Source organism: Pseudophryne corroboree, chromosome 7 (genome assembly GCF_028390025.1).
Source record: "Pseudophryne corroboree isolate aPseCor3 chromosome 7, aPseCor3.hap2, whole genome shotgun sequence".
NCBI lineage: Eukaryota > Metazoa > Chordata > Amphibia > Anura > Myobatrachidae > Pseudophryne > Pseudophryne corroboree.
In genome coordinates, this window is record NC_086450.1 from 289,007,520 (window position 1) to 289,013,054 (window position 5,535).

At 46.3% G+C, this 5,535-nt stretch overlaps 4 pseudogenes; 2 read left to right on the forward strand and 2 right to left on the reverse strand.

Moving 5' to 3' along the window:
* Positions 1-1,350: 1,350 nt before the first annotated feature.
* LOC134946474 (5S ribosomal RNA) lies at positions 1,351-1,468 on the reverse strand (annotated as a pseudogene).
* Positions 1,469-1,607: 139 nt separating this feature from the next.
* Positions 1,608-1,725, reverse strand: LOC134947294 (5S ribosomal RNA; annotated as a pseudogene).
* Positions 1,726-1,742: 17 nt separating this feature from the next.
* LOC134947295 (5S ribosomal RNA) lies at positions 1,743-1,860 on the forward strand (annotated as a pseudogene).
* Positions 1,861-1,999: 139 nt separating this feature from the next.
* On the forward strand, positions 2,000-2,117 carry LOC134946486 (5S ribosomal RNA; annotated as a pseudogene).
* Positions 2,118-5,535: the final 3,418 nt, after the last annotated feature.

The following is a 5,535-nucleotide window of genomic DNA, read 5'->3' on the forward strand; positions in this document are numbered from 1 at the left end:
TAGTACATTTGGGCCAATGTTCACAGTGGGCCAATCCGCACATGAATACATCATGCCTTCCCCAATACAGGCACATTCGACCACATACAGTACATACATGTAGTCATGTACACACATACCTCACACAGGCAGCGCAGCCAAAACATACACGATTCACCAAATGCCCCATATATACCTGTATTTCTGCAGTGGGGTAGACTGGTATTCCACAGGGAATAACATCGGGGGTGTAGAGTTGGATATTGTTCTGAGGCACCAACAGGCTAAAGCTTTGACTGTTCCCAGGATGCATTGCACTGCCTCCTCTATACCCCCGCCTCCAGGTACTGGAGCCCAGTTTGCAAGTTGGTGCCTGCAGTGCAGGTCACTAACAGGTGGGGCTGCGCTAGGCAGCCCTGAATAGAGCTTTTTTAGAAGACTTCAAGGGGCCGCAGCACTTTTATGTCAGTCTGACATTCTGTGCTGCAGCTCCATCACCTTCCCAGCAGCGCTGCATACTCCCGCGGCCTGGTTCCCGGGTACTTGCGGCAGAGGTGCACCCGACTTCAGGCACACACCGCTGACGCTCTCCTGGATCGCGTGGCTGCAAATCAGGGAGGAAGAGGGTCCCCCAGGTGGGACCCACCGGTTAATCGCGATCCGGTCGCGGTCCCAAGAAACGGACAACACTATATACACCAGGGCAGGGAGCACAGGTCAGATGTACTAAAATCTGTTTGTTATAGGCTCCACAGTACCCGGTGGTGAGGATCAGCATAGGGGATAAGGCGCTGAACTGTAGCCCCTCCCCCAGATCCGGGCACCATCTACTGCTGGTGTTCCCGCCCTGGAGATGCATTTCACTCTCCCTCAGTCCCTGACAGAGATTTTGGCGCCATTACATAGCTGGGCTGATCTCCAGGACTGCAGGGCACTGTCTCCTCTGTAAAGCCTACAGTTGAAAAGGAGAGACAAGACAAAAAACCCTTGTTTGGGAGCACTCTTTTGTATTAAATTAAATAATGTAGGTAAAGTAAATGATAAATGAGATAAAACTTAACCTTTAATTGTTTCTCAAATAAAAGGAAGAAAAAAGGGCGAATAATAAGACAATTAAAGGACTCGTGTCTGGTGTTACAGCAAAAAGAAACTTGTTTGACCTTTTTAGCAAATGAGGTACAAGTTGCTAGGAGAAGGTGAAGATATTAGAAGTAATAAATTGGATGGATGTTAGTGTGTTCTAATAGGATGAATGTATCCAGGACAGTCACTAAGCATGCCTCAAAACAAAGGTATCCAAATGGAGAGTGATATGGTAGCAATGTTGAGTGAGCTGAATTTGATCTTGTATGAGAGATAGAGAGAAAAGGGGGCCCACTGCACCTGGTATTCTCAGGGGGTTTCCCATCCTGATACTGACCAGGCCATACCTGCTTAGCTTCCGAGATCGGACAGGATCGGGCGCATTCAGGGTAGTATGGCCGTGGGCCTGAGGTGAGAAAGAAATGAAAGAAGATAGGAAGATGATTCTATTGTCTGTACTGAGTACAAATCAACCATAGGTGGTCCGGGAGTGTTTTTCCAGAAACAGACATAGAGGTATAGTCAGTTTTGGAGAATTAAAATGGGGCCCACAGCACCTGGTATTCTCAGGAGGTTTTCCTTCCTAATACTGGCCAGGCCACACCTGCTTAGCTTCCGAGATTGGACAGGATCGGGCGTATTCAGGGTAGTATGGCCGTGGGCCAGTGGGCCTCACACTGGCCCACGGCCATACTACCCTGAATACGCCCGATCCTGTCCAATCTCGGAAGCTAAGCAGGTGTGGCCTGGCCAGTATTAGGAAGGAAAACCTCCTGAGAATACCAGGTGCTGTGGGCCCCATTTTAATTCTCCAAAACTGACTATACCTCTATGTCTGTTTCTGGAAAAACACTCCCGGACCACCTATGGTTGATTTGTACTCAGTACAGACAATAGAATCATCTTCCTATCTTCTTTCATTTCTTTCTCACCTCAGGCCCACGGCCATACTACCCTGAATGCGCCCGATCCTGTCCGATCTCGGAAGCTAAGCAGGTATGGCCTGGTCAGTATCAGGATGGGAAACCCCCTGAGAATACCAGGTGCAGTGGGCCCCCTTTTCTCTCTATCTCTCATACAAGATCAAATTCAGCTCACTCAACATTGCTACCATATCACTCTCCATTTGGATACCTTTGTTTTGAGGCATGCTTAGTGACTGTCCTGGATACATTCATCCTATTAGAACACACTAACATCCATCCAATTTATTACTTCTAATATCTTCACCTTCTCCTAGCAACTTGTACCTCATTTGCTAAAAAGGTCAAACAAGTTTCTTTTTGCTGTAACACCAGACACGAGTCCTTTAATTGTCTTATTATTCGCCCTTTTTTCTTCCTTTTATTTGAGAAACAATTAAAGGTTAAGTTTTATCTCATTTATCATTTACTTTACCTACATTATTTAATTTAATACAAAAGAGTGCTCCCAAACAAGGGTTTTTTGTCTTGTCTCTCCTTTTCAACTGTAGTCTAATCTACAAAATTCCTGGGAGCACCGCCAATCATTAGCAGTTCATAATCACATTTTTTCTAACTGCATTTATATTGGTTTTCTTATACTATTCATACATCTTGCTTAGATCATTAACACTAGTGCGGTTCCAAATTCAACTTTGTATATCCTCTGTAAAGCCGCCTGCCTCATCAGCACTGTGCATTTACAGGCACTTAAGTATTCTACATGTCATTTTAGACAGTGTTAGTTAAGAACAAGTGTACTGCTATCTGAGTATTTAGTACAAGTATTCTGTGATACACATCCAGTATCTACTGTGCATTTTTATATCTATACTCATACATAGTTATATGTAAATTACTAGACCAGTGCAGTATTATTGTTTATACAGTATGTAATAAACACTGTTTTGTGTCCGTTTTTACTGTCACATAACATAGTTTTTTTTTGCAGATATTGTGTTTGTCTGGCGATATTGTACCATTACGCCCTACGGGTACGTTCCCTAGAATGTCTGCCACACAGGACGGGAAATCTGCGGATGCTTCTGCATCCTGCAGTACTGGCACCATGGATTTACCTGAGGGGGAAGTTTTAGCTGCTGGTGCAGGCGCTCAGTGCCATACACCCAGTCTACCTGCAGTACCTGTGGCCAATCAGGACCCACCATGGGCAGCATTCTCAAGTACGCTGAGTACACTTGTGACACATCTTGCTCCCCCTGTGGGACCTCCTGTGCCATTGCAGCCACATATTGTTCCTGTAGTTAATCTGCCCTGGGCGGATGCTATGTCTACCCAATTACAACAATTAAAACAATCCTTGGTTAGACAAATATCTACCCAACACCCCTCTGGGGCCAAAGGGTCATCTAAAAGGGCCATTTCTTCCTCACAATCCACTTATATTTCAGATAATTCTTCAGATGAGGATGGGGAATATACTGATCCATCAGACACTGATACAGTTGCTTCTGATGAGGAATCTACAACCCAGGTTGATGTTCCTGACCTAGTGGAGGCTATTAAGCTAATTCTTCAAATGGATGATGAGATTGAGCCTACTGCTGCATCTAAGAAACCTGATAAGTTCACACGTCAGATGGTTGCTAAGGTAGTCTTACCACATTCTGACCACTTAATTGACATATGTCAGGAATCCTGGTCGTCACCAGGAAATATATTTTCCCTATCTAAAAAGATACTAGCTCATTATCCTATCCCTGCAGAGTTGAGTAACAAGTGGGAAACTCCACTGCTGCTGAACTCTCATGTCGCCCGTCTTGTGGTGTCATCTACTCTGCCTGTCACCACTGTCACCTCACTGAAGGAACTGACAGATAAGCGTGTGGAGGGTTGCCTGAAGTCTATTTACTCCCTTACTTGCGCTGTACATAGACCCACTATTGCAGTCTCCTGGCTGCGAAAAGTATTGAAGCATGGCTTTAGGCAATTGAGGATGAGCTACCTCAGGACTTTTCTGACACTGCCAGACAATATCAGTCTTATATTACCACAGCCCCCCACTATATTCAGGAGGCGGCCTCTGATGCAGGTGTAATGGCGGCCAAGGCGTCTACTACGTCCATCCTGGCTCGTCGTATTATGTGGTTGAGGTCCTGAAAGGTGGACCTGGACTCCAAAAAGACTTTGGAGGTGCTCCCTTTTAAGGAAGATATCCTATTTGGGGAGGATCTGAACAAGATTGTAACTGACTTGGCTACTGCCAAGACTGTATGACTATCAAATACTAATCCTTCTGTTCCGAAAGCTAAGATTACCTCCTTTCATTCCTTTTGACATCAAGGAAAAGCAAAGGGTCAGGCGTATCCACGACAGGCTCATGCTGCCAAAACCACTAAACCTAAATCTAAACAATTCTGAGCCGCCCGTCAGCCTGCTTCCAAACAAGACAAGCCTGCTGCATGACGGGGCGGGCCTCCCCCTGGGGGACCCCAGGGTGGGGGGGCAACTTCTGCAGTTCGCCCAGGCATGGTTAGAGACCACTTCGGATGCCTGGGTGTGGGAAGTTGTCTCTCACGGGTACGCAATCTCTTTCAAGAGACGTCCCCCTCGCCAGTTTTGCACAACAGTTATCCCTGCGAATCCATTAAAAGCGCAAGCTCTACACTTAGTTGTACAATCCCTCCTGGATACAGGAGTGGTGGTGCCGGTGCCTCTGTCTCAGACAGGCAGGGGATACTATTCGACCATGTTTCTAGTTCCGAAGCCAAATGGGTCCTTCCGGCCTATACTCAACCTCAAATCCTTGAACAAGTTTTTGAGAGTATCCAAATACTGTATGTGTCCTCTTCTACTTCCTCTTCAATGCCCATACCTCCTCGTTCAGGGCCCTTGTGTCTATCTGGAACTGGTCAGACTGGCTTTGACGGCGTGGCTATTGAAGCTTTACTCCTGAGGGCCAAAGGATTCTCCGAGGCAGTCATCCAAACTATGCTGAAGGCCCGCAAACTGGCATCAGAATGTATTTGTAGGGTCTGGAATTCTTACTTCAGCTGGTGTGTTGCTAAGAATTAGCTTACAAATTCAGTACTTCCAGACTTCTGGCTTTTCTGCAACAGTGCCTGGACTTAGGTGTTCATCTGGCCTCCCTCAAGGTTCATATCCCTTCCTTGTTGGTATGGTTTCAGAGAAAAATTGCGTCTATTCCTGACATTCATACTTTCACTCAGGGTGTTTTACAGATTCAGCCCCCCTATGTCCCTCCTGTGGCTCCATGGGATCTGTCTGTTGTTCTGAATGCCCTGCAAGAGACTCCATTTAAACCTCTTGAGTCAGTGGACCTTAAATGGCTCACGGTCAAGGTCCTGTTCCTACTGGCTATTGCCTCTGCTAGGAGGGTGTCGGACCCAGGCACTTTGTCCTGTCGTCCACCCTTTCTGATATTTCATCATGACAGGGCAGTTCTTAGAACTCGCCCTGGTTATTTGCCTAAGGTGGTGTTATCTTTTCACCTTCACCAAGAGATTGTGGTTCCGGCCTTCATTTCTTC